Here is a 21,130-nt window from a genome sequence, read left to right as displayed (position 1 = left end):
CAAGGATGTGGTGCGGGACAATGTCGAACGCTTTGCACAAGTCCAGGTAGATGACACCAACTGCTCTACGCTTGCCCACCAGTTCCGTAGCCCCATCATAGAAGGCCACGAAATTGATCAGGCAGGATTTCCCTTTAGTGAAGGCATGCTGGCTGTCAACAACCACCTTGTTGTTTTTCATGTGCCTTACAGGAGAATCTGCTCCAAGATTTTGCTCCAGCTCCTTCAGCTGGTGAATAAAACCATTTCTTTCTGTTCAGTACCAGGGGAACTGTCTAAAATGATCACATAGAGATCCTGTCCATACTGACAATGTCTGTATCTCAGATCTGCTACGTCTTGTACTTTTGTTGATTGCTCCAGTAATATATCAAAAATACTAGTAGTATGCTGAAGAAAAACAAGGTTTTCATCTTTTGGAAGCTTGGTTCAAGCACTTAGTGCCAATTCAGAGAATCCAGGGCATGAAGTCAATCTGGACGGAATGTGAAAGAGGATCCCCTCATAAAAAGGACTGAAACATAATGACAGGTTAGATTTGGAAAGCTGGTGTAGCTAGCATGCCAGTGCTTTTTCTAGCCCATGCATAGTGAGTTTCAGTGCCCTAGGCTGCCTGTATGCTGAGTGTGAGGGGGAAGGCTTGTTTATTCTTCTTCCCCTGTCATGCCACTCATGACAAGAAGAGACATGAAAAGCTCAAGGGGCTAATCAGTTTTTAGGCTCTGACCCACATTTTGAGTTAGCAGTAATTATGAATTGTAGGAATTCTCATGTTTTATTACATCCATAGAACTGCACCACTTCCACAGTTGCTCCAGACTTAACTCTGTATAAATGGGAAGTTAGAAGGCACTGTATTTTTGAAGGAAATTAAACTGTAGAAAAGAATGAAAATGACATACAGGCGATGATGTGAGTGAAAAGGTTTTGGGGTGGTTTTGTTTGTGGTGGTTTTTTGGGGGTGGTTTCCTTTCATTTGGTTGTTTTTTGGTTGTTTGGGTTTTTTTTGTTGTTTTCTCTTTTTCGGTTTGGTTCTTTTATTTTTTAAGCAGTGCGATGCACATTGGAGGTAGCACGGAAAAGAAAGACAAGTGCACAGGCTGGCCACCAGCACTTCCAAAACATGAGATCAAGTTATTTTTGGCAACATGGTAGAACAGACCTGATAATCTGCTTTGCACTCTGAAACATAAGAAAACACTTGCATTTCTTGACCTCTACTAATGATTTCCCTTATTAATAAGGGTCTGTTTGGCACAGTCAACGCTGGAAAAAGTAAGCAAACAAAAATTCATCCATTGCAATTCCCAATGAATGGGATTGCTGCCACAGTAAGATTCCCTGTTTTGTGAATATAGAAAACTCGTGTGGCTGGAGTAAGCGTGAAGACAAAGCCCACACAGTCCTGAGGCCTCATTCTCTTTGCAAGGCTCTTTAAATGTAATCTTTTCTCAGTGATCCTGGGGCATGGGCTGAACAGTCCTGAAGTGTAGGAACCAAAAGTGCTCTCAAACATGACAAGGATATTTCTACTTCATTTATGCTATAGAATTGCTAATTTATTGTCTGGGAAAAAATCTAGGAAGAGGCAATATCTGCTGTGGCTTTTGTTTTTGTGTTCTATTAGACTTGATTTTGGGGAAGATTGAGAAGGACATCTGCTCATAGTACTTGTAAGCCTAGGACATTTTATTAAAAGGAAAATATCCTTTAATGTATCATGAGACATAGCTTAAAAAAATCCTGTTAGTGTCAGTGATGGTACTTATTTCTCTTGTTCTCTCTCTCTCTGTTCTTCTTTTGCTTCTTTGGCGGCTTTGACCATTGATGTTAATTAGTAGTGAAAAGGACATTTTTGGCAAGGCTTTTAAATACAGCTTTTATCTTCTCTAGCAACAGGCAAAGTTGTATTTAATGGTATTTGACATCTAAGAGTGACTGCAAGGTCTTTTTTTCTGTTGATTTTTTTTTTCCTAAAGGAGTTCCTTATTCTTCTAATTTATTAAGAAATCAGACTTTTATTTTCAACATACTTCTATACATGGATGAGAACATTTACTCATTTACATGAGTAAAAAGCAAATGAGAATTATATCAGTGTTGCACTGAGTTTTCAACATCAGTAGATTTCCTATTATTAGGTTTACACTACATATTCTGTTGAGCTACTGATTTTGATATACAGATCTTTTAAAATCATGAAGTGATGTATTTTCTTCTCAGCATCATCTAGTCATTGGCTCGCATAGTTTAGCTGATATACAGTTGCAGGAAACTCATGAGAAATAAGTTGATCCAAATGATTGCTGTAAGTATTCCTACTTGCCTATCTGTGATGGTATTTTTGCATCCATCACTGTGACGGTTTGGGGTTTTTTTAAAGGGTATTTCTGTGTAGATGTTAATTTTGGTCAGGCAGCATTGCCAGGTGTAACTGTGACAGTGTTACGTTATAATATATATGCAGTACTGCCATTGGATATAAATTTCTAGAAATAGTAGCAATAACATTACTATAGCCTTCAGAAATAATGAACTGACTAGGTATTTAACATGAATCCTACTCTCAGATGTCTGGTTTTGTTTCATCTTAGGTGTGTCCCAAATCTTGGCAATCTACTTCTGCTACAAGCCATTAAATTTTCCTACTTTTAATCATTTATATTGTAAACTGCTATAATTCCTCTGAATGGGATGCAGAATGCAGGAAAAGCTGCTTCTGGAAATATACCTGACTTAGACATATATCAGATTCAGTTGCAGACTTGGTTGCAGGGTGGCAGCCAGTAGACTGTAGAAATAATTGCTTTCTCCTTTGGCCACCTTCCTCTTTCATTGTTTCCTGTAATTCTTCTAGATTTCTAGAGCTTATGTTATGGCAGGATTTTGGGAGGCAGGGGAAGTGCTTTCCATCTCCACTTGAGATGTCAATTCTGCAACTTGTAACTCTATCAAGCTACTTTCAAACTCTTTTGCCTTCTGTGTCTCTCTAGTGTTTAGCAGTCCAAACCAAAAGTAGTGCAAAACTTCATGTGCACTTTGTGAACTTTTCTTAGGGTTCTTGGCCCTCCAGGGGTTATAGCCATCTGTCATCAGAGAATGATCTAACTTACACTGGCAAACTGGCCCAAGGAGAGGAAATATAGAGATGAGCTTTCTCTCATTTTTTTCATTTCTCAGCTATACAGAATGCTCTGCCACAGCCTAGAGGTATGATTAAGGCCTTAACTGTTGGACTAAATCACAGATATGGAATGTCAGCAAATCTCAGGATTCTCCCCACCGAATTTTCTGTGTGCAGATTCAACTTTTGAGACTGGTTCCTCTGAAATAATTTTCAGTTAAATTATGATATTTTCCTAGAAATACTTTGTTTCAAAGCAGTTAAGCAAAACACCGTTCCTTAGCTCTGCACTGACTTATTGGAGTTACAGCTTGAATGCATCTCCATGGGCCAGGCTTGTTTGACCATATTTCTCAGAAGACAGCAGAGATTTTCATTTTTTTTTTTTTTAAAACAGATGTTTGGATTACAGCACATACAGCTAGATTAAAAGGCTCTGCACAAGAAACAATAACGCCATTCAGTTCTCAGTTTTCAGTTTCCACAGGGCAACATGTGGACCCTGCTGGAATAGTAGTTACATTACCTCTGGGAAGCGCAAATCTTCAAGGAATTGATTTGCAATTGAGAATGATGCAAACTTCAGCTTCCATAAGACCTATTCCTTTTCTTGAACTGACAGAAAACAAGAGTTCAGTCTAATTAAAAAAAAAAAAAATTGGGACTACTGAAATATTTCATTTTGATTTGAATCTCAAAGTGATGTCTTTCAGAATCTGGAGCTTTTTTTTCCATTAATACCTGTTCAGTAAAGAACATCGATGCATCAGCTTTTAACCCATATACAGCATTAACAGATGCTGAAATATGGTAATTTCTGTTGAGCTGGGAATTCAGAATCTTTCTTACTGTCAGAAGAGGGCTACTTTTTGTTAGATTTTATTTTTTTCATTTTACATATGCCTGTATTAACTGTGTGACACATCAGAGGCACATGCTAACTGATGCACATGTTAACTAATAACTGGTAAGTTGTACATAATTGTCCACATACTGAATTAGGTATAAATTACTTCCCATATGAAATGTGATTACTGTGACTCAATAATCAGTGTGAAAATAATTGTTTTGCCTTTCTATATATAGAACTTTGCAAATGAGAATAATATAATAATCAGCATTTGCCAGCTGGGACAATTCCTATATTCTGAAGTTGAAATCTGTGGCAGTTAACATCAACTCAGAGGCTTAAATGAATATTGGGATGTTGCTTTTGGGAGCAGCAGAATTTGGGATAATGCTGTCACTACAGTGAAATTCTGTCATGAAAGACCTTTAAATTAAGCTTTTTGAGCCCAACCCAATAATTTAATGGAGTTACTGAAAAGTCTCCCATTGAGTTGAATAGGCTTTGGGCCATTAACTTTCAGAGCAGCAGTCCTGCACTGGAGCTTCTCAGGGGTGTGATAACTAATATATTCTCTGCTTCCAGATCACAGAGCCAGCTTTCATCTAGCTTTTAGTCAGGACCATATTTTCAAACAGGTGTCTAGAATATTCCTATCAAATCAGGACACAGAAACATTTCATATACCCAGTGTAGCTGCCTGCATTTGAGAACTTGTTTCTAAGAGCCATCACTCTTTGACTTGTAATGATTTATATATAAATCAAAAAATTGTCTTTTAGGGTTATTCTTTGCAGTCAGCATTATGACATCCAGTCAGAAAAAGCTGAAGGAACAAGAAGTCAAGTATTTGAATATCTTTTCAGTTCTGTGTTCTGCTCTTCAAAGCCAAATGTTCCTTCTGGATGGTGAGGCATTAAAGGGAGAGACCTTGTAACTTTAGGAAGTAAAGATATCTCTTCTGCTTCTAAATATCAGCCATTAGCATTTATATTTGTGGTTTCTGCTTTGCTCTTTTGTTTGTTGTTATTTGGTTTTGGTGTGTTGTTTTTTTTTTTGGGGGGGGGGGCTGTGGTTTTTTTCTTGTTTTTTTTTGTTGGGACTTTTTTGGGTTTTGCTTTTTTTTGAGTTTTTTTTTTGTTTGCTTGTGGGGTTTTGTGTTTTTTGTGGGTTTTGTTTTGTTTTTTTTTGTATACATCAAATATTTTTTTTCCAGCACTTTTAACTTCCTGTCTTTTTTTAAATCCTGCTAGAGTAAACCCATAAAGCCATTTGGTCTTAGGAGGATATTGAAGGAATGAGACTATAAATGCATTTATTTTTTTTTTCCTAACTTTCTTTGTGGTTTGGTGGAATTTTATCTTTTTGAATTTCTAGCATTTACATATCTGCTAACAACATTACCATTTATTTCATGCTTTTTTTAAGCCTTGTTTGAAAAGGTTTCTCTTTATGTTAGTTTGACTGCAAAGATTGTAACACCTTAATCACAGAAGCCTGATAGGCCACCTAAGCTTGAGATTGATCTTTGACCTTGTCCCTAAACTGTTGCAGGGTTAGATACAATTTGGTTCCTGACATTTTCACGCATTGCATAGTAGCAGAATGTCAGTACCTGTAGCAGAAACATAGAGTAGACGTTCGTGGGCAAAAAGGTCTTCAGTATTACAAAGGGCATTTGGAGCATGGCAGTAATCTGGTTAGTTTTCAGCTATCTTTTGAGAGGGATAAGGAATTTTCTGGTTAAGTTTTTGTAGCTTCTTTTCTGGAAGTGTTGTTTTGCCTCATTCAAATGAGTAAAGTATTTGACATTCAGAGCACTTGCCTATACAATCAACTGGAAAACATAGATGCCTATTGGTCTTCTAAAAGATTGACTTAATTGTACACATTGATTATTTAAAAGAGTTGAAATTAGAATTGAAAGATCTCTTGGGATCACCTCATGATAAGATAAAATTAAATGCTAAGAATGTAGAAGATTTAAGGAACCAATTTAAATAATAAAGAGTATAGGAAGAGAACATTTTGCAATAGCAATATGTTGTATAAAATCTCAGATAAGTATGTATATGAATTCCTGATTTTCCAGATCTTTGGCAGATATCACCTGACTTTGCAGTGAATTCGTCAAATAAAAGAGTTCTAGCCTTATATATTATGCATATACATAAGTTCATCTATAAAATAAGAAGGTAATTAAGTATGTTTCTGGAAAAAAAAATCTTATTTTTTAAATTTTGTTATTTACTCTTACTGATAATACCTAGTATTATTCTTAATGGTAATGAAGTTGTTTCCTTTATCTAATACCCAGAATTTTTGCATAAAAATGAGTCAACCTACTTTATGTTTCACCTTGATAAGAGATAGAATATAGCAAATAATCATTACTATCAGCAATAACTGATCTAGACTGAACCTGTAGTTGCACTGAAATAAAAGAACAAAAATATTTTTTTATGTTCTTTTCAGTGTTACCATGGTCTTTTCTCAGAGCTTTTTCAAAAGAACTTCCACTGCTCATAGGAGGTAATAAAAGAAAGTACAAAGCATGAAGATCACTGTCATATCAATCAGTACAATTAACATGAAAGAAACAAAGCATAAAACATGTTCTTTTTTATATTTAAATGAGACACACATTCCTAGAAGGCACAGACCAACTTCTTCCAAGTGTGCGATGCCATGAACAGCTACAGAAAATAGGAGCCGCTAGAGGGACGTACATGAATATTACAGAGTACTGAAGAGCTTTTATTGCTCCATGAAATGTAATGCCCAGTGATTTTCCATAAATCCCACCAAGCATGCAGTTCAGTTACCTGTTATAATGTCACTGGGAAAACACCAGTGGGTTGCAAGGTGACATAACTTTTGTCATGTATACAAAGATCTAAATGTGTTTTGACTGTTAAAGATATCTTCTTATTTGTAGCAGGGCAAGGAGATAATCCTGAAATCACAGAGGAGCCTTCTTAATGAAAGGCTGCTCAAAACTGACTAAACTGTAACCTGTAAAACTTACTATCTGTAGTAAGTTTTATACTCCACAGAGCTCGTTAGATCCTTGTTAAGAGAAAATGAAAACCTTCTGTTTTGCACTGAATGTGCCTCAGCCACACTAAGCCTTTGCAATGACACACCCTACAGCCAATGGTCTCAGGTGTTTCCTTGCAACTTTTTAGAGGTGTCAGAGAAAACTACTCATATGGTCACAATAAGGCATTGCCCCAAGTTTGCTGTAAATTGTCCCCAGCTTTTACTTTTTGATTATGTCTGGCCTTCCTACAACTTTGGTAACCATCCTTCCAAGAAATAATACATACCCTATTGCTTTCCAGCTAATCCTTTCTAGATCCAGTCATACCTGTTTTCAATCTCGCCTAGAGCTGCTGGTGCCATTTCTGCTATGGAATCAAAAGAAGATTGCTTAAAGTGAAGGCAGAATCTAAGTGTAATGGCATTTAATGGTGATGAAGAACTTGAGGACATGAGAAAAAGGAAAAGAACAAGATCACACCAGCCATTTCATCTCTGGTGTTGTCCAACTTCTGGTTGCCTGTTTGCTTTTTTAACCCAACTAAAATGTCAGTATAAATTTTGAAGTGCATTTTCCTATACAGAAAAGAAAAATAGTATCTTTATCGTATACACCACTTTAGGTCTCATTTGAGTTATCACTTGGGCTTAGGACATCTAGCTGCACAATGACATTGTCCTTGAATTACTTATTTGGGAAAAGGTAGAAGCAAAAGGGTATTCTTCTTTATAGGATTTCAACAGATAGTTAGGCATTATGAAAATCCTGTGTACCGATTATTTCAGAAAGAAAACATAAGATACATTCAAATTCAGAGAAAGACCTTTCTGCACCATCCATTTCTGTTTCTTTTCTGGTTTCGCTACATTTTGTCCTTTTTCTTTTTGCTCGTGCCCTTTAGGTGATCCACCTGCTATGAATCTTTCTGTTCTTCAGATCTCTGTATCCAGGTCAACTGTTTTTCCCCTTATTTCCACATCTCTGGGATAGAAGCAGAGAGGAATATCAGCTACAGAAATGATAGGGTCTCTACCTAACCTGCTAGCATATTGCTCCCATGGGGGAGCTGTCATAGGAATTGCTCTGTTTGTCCCCAGATTACAGAACTCAGTACAGACTGAGTACTAGAGACTTTTGCTACCAGCTTCTATTGACCATTGGTATGTCTATTTTGGTATAAGTACAGAATAGCAAACATTTATTTTCAGTGACAAAACGATAATTGTAAATAGCAATACAGAAGTAACTGTACTGCAAAATATTTTTTGTTGCATAGTGAAATAGCGAATTTGCCTATTTGCAGAGAAGCTATTGTGTTTCAACATCCTAAGACCATCATTTTGTTTCCTTGTAGCACCACTCGTACATAGAATCATAGAATCATAGAATAGTTAGGGTTGGAAAGGACCTTAAGATCACTTAGTTCCAATCCCCCTGCCATGGTCAGGGACACCTCACGCTAAATCATGTCACCCAAGGCTCTGTCCAACTTGGCCTTGAACACCGCAAGGGATGGAACATTTACAACTTCCCTGGGCAATCCATTCCAGTGCCTCATCACCCTTACAGTAAAGAATTTCTTCCTTGTATCCAATCTAAACTTCCCCTGTTTAAGTTTTAACCCATTACACCTTGTCCTGTCACTACAGTCCCTGATGAAAAGTCCCTCCCCAGCATCCTTATAGCCCCCCTTCAGATACTGGAAGGCTGCTATGAGGTCTCCACACAGCCTTCTCTTCTCCAGGCTGAACAGCCCCAACTTTCTCAGCCTGTCTTCATACGGGAGGTGCTCCAGTCCCCTGATCATCCTTGTGGCCCTCCTCTGGATTTGTTCCAGCAGTTCCATGTCCTTTTTATGTTGAGAATACCAGAACTGCACACAATACTCCAAGTGAGGTCTCACGAGAGCAGAGTAGAGGGGCAGGATCACCTCCTTCGACCTGCTGGTCATGCTCCTTTTGATACAGCCCTTGATGCATACTTTTTGATGCACACTTTTGATGCATACTTGTTTGCGTATTGGTAAGAACATGTACACAGCACACAGAAAGATTAAAAAGAAAAGAAAGATTGCAGAATATTTTCTTGCTTTCTTGTTGCATATACGCAAATGTTCAGGCTTCTTGGGGTTATTTTCTACTTCAAAATTTATGAAGACTATATAAGAGGCATGTATTATTATTAGAGAAAGTCAGTTGGGCCAAATCTTTCGTACTTCTATTTTAGTCTCATTGTTTCTGCATTCTGTTCTTGTTGCTGATGTAATGCTGTTCTAATTTTCTTTGGTTGTAAGAATAACTATCATTTTGGGCTATCCAGCATATTAAATAAATAAGGATGTCAAATGAAGGAAAGTCAAAGAAACTAGACAGGAGGAAGCATTAAAAAGGTTGGTGGTTCATATCAGTAAATCTGTCATGTAAACTTTGATAATTAATTTGCACCATGGTTGAGTTTTGCACCTGGATCTCTCAGTCACTTTTATTAGAGTCTAAATGGATATCCTCATGCATCCAGTTTAGGTCTAATTTTAATTTCAAATGTTATGCTTTAATGGGAGCCCAAAACAATGCATTTTGATATAGGTACAAATTACAAACTTTTTATTCAGTCAAGTGATATCACTTGTGTGAAAATTGCAAGAATTGTGAAAAATTGAGAACAACTAAATAAGTGAAACACAAAACATTCTCCTTCTGACTCCCCTGTAAATAGATCACAATCTCCAAAGATGTTAATAGCTATTCACAGCTTGGTTGTCACTATTATTTGTTTCTCTTTCACTTGTGAATGCATATAGTTTTAGAATGTCAAGCTCGTTCCTAGACACCTTCCAGATATGATGGCATTTTAGGAAAATAAGCTTATTCCAGAGGAGGGAAACATTTTCTTAGATCTTGTTCCAGTAAATATAGACAAGCATAGGGGAAAAAAATCCCAACAAGTAAATCAATTACTTATTTATTCCATATTTTCCTGTGCAGATTCGGTTTGAATTTCTGTTCATTTGGTTTAACTCTTCAAGCTGGGTTTGTATGTAAAATCCTAATGTTCATAACAGCTTTTAACTTTGAGCCAAGGCTTTTTCCTAGTTACACAGCACATATATTTTTAAATGGGTAATATTTTGTATTAGTTTGGAAATTACATTAGAAATGCCAGATCTTTCCCTCCTTTTTATGTCTCACAGAATCATAAATTATGTTGAAGGGGTCCTCTAGAAGCTAGTCCAGTTCAACACCCTCTTCAGGAAAGGTCTAATTAGATCAGGTTTCTCAGGACCATAACTAGTCAAATCTTGAACACCTCCAAGGACAGAGGTCTCACAACTTCTTTGTTCCAGTAATTAACCGTCCTCATGGAAAAAAAAACCAAAAAACATTGTCATTGCACACCTCCAAAAATATGCAGCTCCATTGTCTGTGTATTCTGTTCAGAGAGGTCTAGGCAGCAACAAAATCTCCCTTTCACCTGCTCCTCTCCAAGCTGAATGGGCCCACTTCTTTCAGCCTTTCCTCATGTACCATGTTCTCTAGCTCCTTGACCTCCACCAGGCTCACTCTAGTATATCAGTATCATTCTGGTACTTTGGGCACCTCTCTTGAACTTTATCTATCTGACAAACTACAAGGTCATCTCAGAAGAAGTAACTTAAGATAGGATGCATTATATATTGCCTATAGCTGGGAGCAATAGCTGTTGCTGCACAGCAACGTGCTGTGTGTGGGTGGAGTAAAGATATCTCTCTACCTGCTGAAAATTTCCATTAAAAGCTTCCAAGCACATGAGAATTTGCTCGTTTATTGCCATAAACAGATAACATCTCCTCCTCAGCAATACTGATATTAGAATTGTGCATTTAAGTTCAAAGGGCCTAATCAAAACTTTACTGCAGTTTAAAGAAGCTGATGTCAAACCATATTTTTAATCCCCCAAGGGGCCTGCCTCTGACTCCCACTTCTTTCCCTTTTTTTATACTCAGCGAGAACTGTAGGTGAGTAGTAGTTCAGAGTTTTGCTGACACACTAACACCTGTAAAATAGCATGTTGTACTGATGCATGAAAAGCACTCAGCATTAAGTTCTTGAAATAATCAATTATTTAGCAGCTCATCATATTTACTGTCCACTGAAGGATCTTTATAGCCATAATGAGGTCACAGCAGTCAGATTCTCTGCTTTTGGCATTTCACCTACAAAGCCTATACACAGCTACATTAAAACTCAAAAGACTTCAGTTTGGAATCTGGTCTAGTCTCAGCAGGAGATGACTGCTTTTTGATTCTCCTTATCTGGGCATCTTCTTGTACAATAAAGTACTCTGACTTGCAAAAGAGAGGGCCCTCCAGTCATTAGAAACAGTGGCTGTGTAGTGACTTCACTGGCCTTGAGTCAGGCCTGTGGAATGGTGTTAGGTATTCTTTACTAGGTGGAAAAGGTAGCTGAAAAATTGCATCAAGGAAGTTTGGGAAGCAGCCTTTCTAAGTTAAAAAAAGGAATTCCCTTTAAGCATTTAGGGGGGTTGGAACTAGATGATCTTGGGGTCCTTTCCAGCCCTAATTATTCTATGATTCTGTGATTCTATATTTCAAAATGCTATTTTTAATTCTGCCTTAGGAAGCAAGCTAATAATGTAGTCCTGAGATTCTTTATGAAGCAGAACTCTTTCTAATTCAGTCTTTACTGGGTAGCCATGGTCTGTGTCCTCCTTACAGCAAACATCTGAGGGCATGCTTTACCTCACGCTGTGCCCTGGCTCTGTCCACACAAAGCCCTCTACAGCACACCAGTTTCATCCATAATACAAGCCCTGTGTGCAACATGAGTGTTTTGACTCAGGCCAGATTTCTTTGGTAACTATGGGAAGCTAAAACTAAAACACTTGCTGGTAGAATGGATGAGGTGCAAAAGACACAAGTTATAATAATGGATGTTCTCATTGGACATTAGAAAACCCCACAAGCACTTGAAACAGTTTGGCTAGAACACTCCCAGAATCTTTAGAGATTTTCAATGCTTGACTGAGCAAGGCTCTGAGCAACCTGATCAGTGAGGGCCCCGTTTTGATCAGGGGTCAGTCTGGATGACCGTCACAGGTGATGGGACAAGAGGTAGTGCCCATAAACTAAAACATAGGAAGTTCCACCTAAACATGAGGAAGAATGTCTTTACTGTGTGACTGAGCACTGGAATAGGTTGCCCAGAGACTGTGGCATCCCCTTCCCTGGAGATATTCAAGAGCTGTCTGGACACAATGCTGAGCAATATGATCTAGGTTACCCTGCCTAAGAAAGGAGGTTGGACTAAATGATCACCAGTGGTCACTTCCAGCCTCAAACATACTGTGACTGTGATTATATGACATACCTTCCCTGAAGGAAGAGATGCTTTTGGAAGAACATCAGTCAAGAAATTAGTCCAAAATATTGACATTTACATATTTTTCTGAATTTTTGGGGAATTTTTCTTTTTTTTTTATTTAAAAGAAATCATTTTCAAGGATATATGATTCACAATTATTGTTTATTTTGCCAAACTTATTAAGGGAACTGCATCAAACATTAGTGAGACTATAGGGTATTGGGGAATTATCCTCATCAGAGTGGGTGAAGAATTATTTGATATTAATTGTTAGATGAAGGGTATGAAAATCAGAGAAATTTGGAGAGGGCTTTTGAAATTACAAGGTCATTTACTGTGTTGCTGTGTCTTTGTGCTTTTCTGACGATAGAGACACGCCCGCAGTGAATTACCAGAATGTGCAGGTGCAGACACGTACCCATGGTTTCCTTTGTGATATATGAGGAAGGTTTGAAACTTGGTTTGCTCTAATCCAAGATAGTTTTCATCCTTTTCACAAAAGGAGTTGAAGCATTTGGTGTAGCGTGGTTGATAGCTGCAGGAGCTCTAACAACAAAATGGTGTGGGAGATGGAGATAGGGATTTGTTAAACTCAGAAAAAAAGAAAGAAAAAGGCATATTTTGAATTACTGTTTATTTTCAATTTGTGTATAGGAATAGATACTCTAGAGAAAATTGTATTTGTGAAAATTTTCATAAAGTTCCAGAGATTTTCTGCAGAATAAGCAGAGCCGAAGTCAGACTTTTCTAAGGTTAAAAATGCAAGCAGAGGCGGACGTATTAGCTTGTAGTCCAACAGACTGATAGATTGACAAAAAGTGTGGTGTATGGTTGCGATGAGAGTTCTGCATTGCACGTCAACAAAGAAATATTTATTGGCACTACATTATATTTATGGATGCAATAAAACAGCCTAAATACAGTGTCATTTAAAAATGCAGTGCTAGAACTCATTAAATGCAAGTAGAAAATTTAAATACAGTTTACTCTTCTAGATTTCTTGCTATTCACTAATCCTTCATGTTAAAACCATATTAAATGCAGGAGACTGGATCACCACCATGGAAGTCAACTAAAGCTGATGAATTTACCACAGTATTACTTTGGCCCTCAATCAGCCTAAGCACAAGAGTTGTTGATAAATGTCAGCTTGAGTTTACAGGTCACAATTTTAGAACCAAAGCAAACACTTATGCTGATCTGGGGAAAGAGTGACCTTGTCGGTAAATAAGTTTGAGATAATATGGCTCCTGTCAAAGCCTGAAAAAATCTGAATATTACATAGCTGTGATAAATGCAATTTCTTGTTAGACACAATGGGCTGAAATGGCCCAGGATCCTGGAAGGTCTGATTGGGTTGAGTTACAAATATGCCCCCTAGCCTTTGCAGAAAGCAAAACCCCAAATTTGCATTTGACTTCAAAATACTGGTTTTAGCTAGTAAAATGTGCAGATAACTTACATAGATTTGAAACCTAAACTGAATAGTGATGGCGCTTGTATGTACCAGTGTATAACTTCCAGTCAGACGCACCAGCAGTTCAATAAATAAGTTGAATTTGTATTGAATTAGGGGTACACCTGAACGGACTTCAGTTACTCAAGAACTAAAAGTACAGCTTCATTCTTAAGTATTGCAGGCCTCCGATAAGTTTGTGGATTCTTCTAAGGTTTCATGGGTGCTCCAACTAGACAGGTTACAGCCGAACCAGTGATGCTTAGCCATGCTGCAGTCATGCTTTAGAGTCAGTGTGTGTACGGTGCTTTCTTTGTCCTTCATGAGGCTGTTAGAAAATTTAGGCCTCATTTGTATATTGGACTGTGGTTTCAATCTTTTCACTAGTTTCCATAAAAGAAAATTATGGAAGTCGGTATGCTTATTTACAGGGGAAAAAAAAGCAATAACCAAAAAAGGAACAAAATTCTTGTCCTGCTGAAGACCTTGGCTGTTTTCCTGTTGATTCCAGTGTGATTTCAATCAACATCATAAATGAGTCAGAGAAATCTGCTTTCCTCATCTCTCTCTCAGTATTTTCTGACTCTTAGGCTAACACGCAGTTGTGAAATCTTCTACCCCATTAAGTCCATTTGATAAATGTAGTTGTGTCTAAATGCATGCATGAACAGAAGGATTTTTCCATGTTTTAAAGCTGTTTCCTTAGACATCTACATTAAGCTAAAGAGAAAGTAAATGGGAAGTGCTGGTGCACGTAGTTAAATATTTATTAAAGTAGATGTGGAACTAAAGGAGGAAAAGTAAAAAAAAAATGTGAAGACCTGGAAGGGCAACAGTGCTTAGATTTTTCTAAATCTAAAGAATAATTCAGCAACAAGAAAAAGCTTTATTTTCCTTCCTTGATCAGTCTGTAGCTTTTAAAATGCTGACAGCCAGTATATAGGAAGATGTTGCCTCTCCCCTCAGATGTGAATGGGAGATAAAATTACCACAATGGTGAAGACAGTGGGATCTAGACTACAGTTAAAAAAAGAAACAAACAGACCAAGAACCTTCCCCCCCCCCCCCCATACTGTGCCAAAAGTGCTTATCAGTTTTTAAGTTCTTATACGAAGGGCACAAACCCTACTGGCTTCTAGTAAGGCTTGTGTTTCTAATCTGTTTAGATGGAAATCCCAATATGTTGTGGATTTGTTTCTCATCAGCATCTCTGCCTCCAGAAAAAAACATGTATGTGTTGTATTCCTCTTAGTGTAGAAGTTATATGAGAACTACTTGTACTTAAACCATGCATTTTAAACTTCTTATTGTGGTTTGTGTGTCTGCAATGTCGCACTCTGCCGACGTGTTCTTGGCCTCTTTACTGAAGTAAATTCTAAGGTTTATAGGTCCTTTGCTTTTTTCCTGGAGCCACTAAACTAGTACACAAACTAAACATTACTGACTGTGTCAATACTGCTTCCCTTTTCTAAAACCCTTCCTCTGAAAATTTGATTTGCAGCACTTCCAGTGACTTCATAGTTCGACAATTTGAAGAGTCCAAGGTTAGCATACTGTCTGATAAAACAGTGATGATTTTATGACTGGATGGAAACATCTCCTTGGCTTTCTCTTAAAAATGGAGACAGGCTGGGGTGAGGAGGTCTGTCTTGGAACTGTGTCATCTCAAGGCACATAAATTTCATTTGTAGGGCTACTGCTATCATGTAGATGGAGAGTGTCTTTTGCAAAGCTCTCTATCTCAGGATCATACGCAGAAGTATAAATTCTTTTACTACAAATTTGTAAGCCTTATCTGTAGTTATTAGATAACTTTTTTTACAATACAGATTGTGTTAAAGAAAACAAACAGAACTATCCCCACTGCCTTTTGGAAAGGCACATTTTGTGAAGTTTGGTCAGTATGTAAACTGCAAGGGAAAATATATGGCAGTCAACAGCAGACAAGGATGAAATGTGGATTTTTATTTTTCACCTATTTCCCACTTAGGAAGAGAAACTCAAGTGTTTGTTGTTTTTGTTGTCTTGTTTGTTTGCTTTATAAATGACCATTAGCTGAAATAGATGCAAATTACTTTTGATCTCTCTCCAAGGGGCCTCCTTGTCTTTCATTCAGTTCTTAAAGATTCTTCCCAAATTGAGTTATGTACCGGGGCAAATCCAAATATTCAAAGTTGAGAAAAAAAAAAAAAAAAAGGTTATTCTATTTCCTTGGCAACATCAATTCGCATTCTGCAGGTACATCAGCTGCCAGTTAGTCCACTCACTAAATGAAAGCTCCTGAAGGCTCTTTATGCTGTAACATTTGGCCAAAAATAACTTGGCATGCTACAGTTTTCCCACAAACCCACAGAGAGAGTGCGATTAAACTGACTGGCAAGCAGACTGTCAACTTGTTTAGTATCTTCATGTTAAGAGGGAGAAAACAGTCTCTCTAAATATTTGAGAGGGAAAAAAAGGGATGTTTATGGTTGGCATGTTATTTTTATGGTCTAAAAGGTAAAATATTTATGCTGTTGAAAGGAATATGAAATATCTTCTGTCTCATTCACCCCGAGGGCACTAGGTAATTTGTTTTCCAGCATAAATCTATTATAATTACATACATTCTGCTTTAGAAATAATTAGCATTTTTTTGAAGTTACAGTGACAAAACTAGGCAGTGACTTGAAATGACTTCTAATGGAAATAAATCAGTTTATGTTAGTCAGACTTGGACTTTCTTGTGGTATTTTCTGAGGGAAGCATAAAATTATTACTTCCATAACCATTTTATGCTGAAGTTCTGCCAGTAATTAGATATTACCACATGATACTAAAATTGGTATCACTGCTACCTGTCTTGAGCTGATCTTAATGTGAAACAGGTGTTGTATAAACTCCATAGGAGTATTCAGTATGAGGCAGTAAGAAAAAAAATGTGAGGCTTTTTTTGGCAAGTGCATAGGCAGTGTTTAGACCTGTAATTAAATCTGATTAACTTAATTAAAACTGGGACAGACAATCCTGAGTTGATATTTTAGAAACCTGTGCAAATAAGCCATCATCAAGAAAGAGTTGGTGTGATGTGTTTTTTAATTGTAGTTTTGGGAAAGTGACTGCAGTATCCTGAAAATCAGCTCCTGCTGAAGGAAAAGTGGGCATCTTACCTTTTAAACCTTGGCAGAAATAAAAGGATTCCTGAAGGAAAGTGGTTACAGTCTTTGAAATTTAAACTTGTAAAGCAAGAAATTTAAATTAATGGTAGTATTTTCTTGAGAGATTTTGCCTTCATTTATCTCCAAAGCTTTGCAGACCTGCCAGCCTATTGAGTTTACTGGTGGGTTACTGCTTCGGGAGGTAGCCGACCTGACAGATGAGTTAGATCTGGGTATAAGTTAGATTTAGGCCTACAAAGCAGGCTGATTTAGATTATGTTGGAATTAGGATTTTAAAACCTCTCTGACTGTGTTAGCAGATTATTCATCATTCTGAGCTGGCATTGTAAACTTTAAGCATGCCCACCATGAGCATGCTCAGGTAGTTAAAAGGCTACATTCAAACACTGACATTTTCCACAGCTGCAGAAAAAAATCATAAAAATATGTAGCCCCATGTTGTTTTTTTTTATGTATTCATCACTGCCGGTGGATGATATTACCCTATTATACAGTGTATATAAACTACTACAAGTGACATTTAGAACAGTAATGTATTCACTGTGGGTTTCTTGCCTTAACTGTTGAGTTGCTCACTAATTTTCATAATATTTGATAGTTTTGATAATGTAATTTTTATATGTAATAATGATTAATATATTTTTTTAATTTTTGACTAATTTATTTCTATTTTAAATTTTACCTATAACAGCCAATAGTAGGAACCTCACTTTGCTTTAAAGATGCAATGTGAAATGTGCAAATATTGCCACGTAAACAAAATCAGATTATCTGAGGAATCTTCTGTACTGGAATATCTTTCAGTTAATGTGTTTCTTTGGGAACACTGCTTTTGAAATTCTTCTCATATGCCTTGGGATTGTATCCAGGAATACTAGTGTGCTTATTTTAAGAGCTGAGTATACAGTGACCATATTTTAATTTCTTTTTTTTTTTTTTCTTTTATCTGTGGCTGTATTGCAGAGGGTGTATGATACATCCTTTATCTGAATATGAGGTGCATTCAACACAAGCCTTCTAGTATGACATCTAGTGGGCAATCCATGCCGATAGTCCTGGAATACTCTTTACATTAGGCAAGGATGATTAACTTTTAAAAAATCCACAAACATGGCATAAGAGAATAATATGCAAAGAAGGCATAAACATTTCCAGGGGATCCTTACTGATGGCGGTCTGTCCATGACCTGTAATGCAGCACTCTTCTCTCATTTAAAGGAACATCAGGTATTTCCCATCCTGTTCACATCATTAGATGCTACCATTGGCCATTAGAACACGTATCATTGCAACCTGGCTGCTTTTAATGGTATCTGTAAGTACAGGAGAAAGTCAGAGAAGGCAATTCACATTTTAGTAATGCACCGTTAAAACACAGAAAGAGGAATAACAGTGAAAAAAGCAGGGCCATTCATTCACCTAATTTTCATTATGTAATACATTGTGATGCATTTCTGGTCATTCTGAGTTTACATTCTGAGAATACATTACATATGGTTATTCAGAAAGATTACAGCCTCCCTTTCGAGTTTCTGCAAAACCATAATCTTTATATTTTTCTAACATAACTCTTTCCTGGTTTTTATCTTATTTACCAATAGTATTTGAGGGACCTTACTGTATTTTCTGTATTAAGTACTGTATTTAGCCTTCCAGTGCTTTGAGAAGAAGAGGTGATCTGTAGACCATGCTGGAAATGGTTAATTTCCCTTATAAATGTTTAACCAATTCAAACAAGTTAGTCAACTGCAGATATTAAAATACATTGGGGAAAAAAAAAAAAAAAAAGGACAAAAAAAGAGAATTCTCTGTCGTCCACAGTAATAGAAAATAAATGAGCCAGTAGAAAGAAGTTGACATCTGGAATAATTGGAAGTAGGGTTCCTAATAGCAATTTAGAACTATACCTGCACATGTTCTCCCACCACCTTATCTGGTACTGTGCGTGGGGTCAAGTGAGGTTCTTCTCTTGCCTCTCCCAAACACAAGTACTACATAGAAATTGCCTCTACTACCAAGCAGTTCGCAGTCTTTAGTGAGAGACTGACCTAGATTTTCTCGTGGATCTTCCTGCATAGCATGGCTTAAAAGCTGTAACCTCGTCGTCCCTCCCTAGGCTGCAGATCCCATCCTTTTTGAGGCAGAATGTCTGTCTAAATTTCTCTAATCTTTAGCTCACAACTTTTCAAAACCATTTTTCTCTCCTTGTTTCTCTGCCACTGCCAAATACAAGCAAGAAAATAAATATCTTAAATCAGTACACTTTTAGACCTGCAAATTGTTTTAATGGAACTCATGGATTAGAAATGTGGCTTAAGTGATGGGCAGTGAGGTGCATTTAGCAAGAAATAAAAATATAATCTTATGACAGGTAATGCAAAGTTAGATGCAAGACAGATAGAATAGATGGATGTAAAAACAGGAGCTTGTACCATGAAGAACAACTGCCTCAGCAAAGGTGTCATTAACATAAAAAATAAACCAAAAAAGAAAATTTAAATATATTTGTCTTAATAAACCCTGATATCAAATCAAATTATGCTGATCTTACGATCCTCAAGTACTTGGTGTTCTATAGTCTATTCTCCACTGACCGTCTCATTTCCCCTTGGAAAACATAATTTTAACTGCTATTTCTTCCAAAGTTGTTTTTTTTTCTTCCAGGGATAAACTAGTTGCTTCTAAACTTCTTACATCCCACATTTCTCCCTTGGGTCCAATAAAATAATCATAGCAAATCACGATAATGATACACATTCCCCCAAACAATTAAGAGCACGGTTTAATTTAAACGTAGAAAGAGTGGTCATAGGAAAGAAGAAGTAGAACATATTGTACTACAGTATGCACTGTTAACAGAAAGCAGATGTTTTTGGAAGCACTGAAAAAGTAATTGAAGTAATATATTGGCTTTATAGGAATAAACCAAGTTTTGTTACTTATTTAATATTATGTTTCTGTCAATATACTCTCCAATATAGACTTTATTTCCGTAACAAAAATGAAATTATTTTTCTTTGTAATCTATTCTTCTGCTCTTTCTGACTGGAGGAAAAGTGAAAAGGTCACTTTATTTTATAAAACATGTATGTTGGTAATTTGCAACTTACTAAAACAATGCTGTCTGCCTTTCTTGGACCTAATTCCACAAATCTTCTGAGTGCTTAGTTAACAAGATGGTAAGCCCATTCATGTGATGTGGACACATATGCCACATGAAAATCTGTGCTCTTAGATAAAAATTTATGAGAGCTTGATAACTTTTGCTCACTACAAAACAAGGCTGGACTTGTAAACTGCAAAACCTGTTCCCAAGAACTTTCAGTTCCCTGCAGTCCCAGTGTATTAACAGAGATAGCTTGGGGATCTATGTGAATTTACTTTCTACGTAGTTGACTGTAACCCATCTACTTGGTGTTTAACCAGCCCTTCCTGAACTTTGACACATCACTCATGAAGAATAAAACAGACAAGTGTAAGTGTGATGAAAGATGACCACAAGAGTCCAAATGCAGTCTGCAAAACTTTCCTTTTCTTTTTTCCTATTTTGCAAAGCCATCATTTTTGGTGCACATTAATCTGATCTGACCAGGAATTGAGCTAGGATTAAGAAAAAACAAACAGAAACCCAAAACAGCCTAAGCATATGAACATTGCCATTAAACCAAGTTCTCTGCAGAGCAATGTGCTCATACAGCTGAATATTTCTCAACCTTTGACCTTTTTACTTCTTACAGTTTCTGTAAATTTGTTTCTTGATGAAAGGAAGAAGCTAAGGAAACTGGTTAAAAGTCCACAATCCCGTACTATCTTTAATTGCTTTTCTCACAGGGTAAAAATCTCTTGGTTAGCAGTAGTATTTGGTACTTCCAATGACTCATTAGTGGAACACATGGTACCAGCTCCTGGAAAATAATCAGCTGTCAAAATTGAGTATCTTTAATTACCTGGAATATTCATTCTTCTTCCCCAAATGCAGTGTTGCTATTATTGTCTCAGAGCACAAATGCTGATGGTGTAGATAAGTCTTCAACAAAGCCCTGACAGTAGTTGCTCATCTTCAAGATTAACGGAGCAATTCAATACATTGGTATGTATTAACAAAATGTGAGTGTGATGAATTGTAATGAATGTTTCTGTAT

At 37.0% G+C, this 21,130-nt stretch overlaps 1 protein-coding gene across 2 annotated transcripts in view; it reads left to right on the top strand.

Annotated features, from left to right (window-relative positions):
* The window catches only part of DSCAM (DS cell adhesion molecule), a 462,951-nt gene that overhangs the window by 187,814 nt on the left and 254,007 nt on the right, over nt 1-21,130 (top strand). The gene's annotated exons all lie outside the window — the stretch shown is intronic.

Source organism: Pezoporus occidentalis, unplaced genomic scaffold (assembly GCF_034315485.1).
Source record: "Pezoporus occidentalis ecotype Australia unplaced genomic scaffold, CSIRO_AGI_Poc_V1 ctg77, whole genome shotgun sequence".
Classification (NCBI taxonomy): domain Eukaryota; kingdom Metazoa; phylum Chordata; class Aves; order Psittaciformes; family Psittacidae; genus Pezoporus; species Pezoporus occidentalis.
This window is presented reverse-complemented; position numbering and strand designations above follow the sequence as displayed.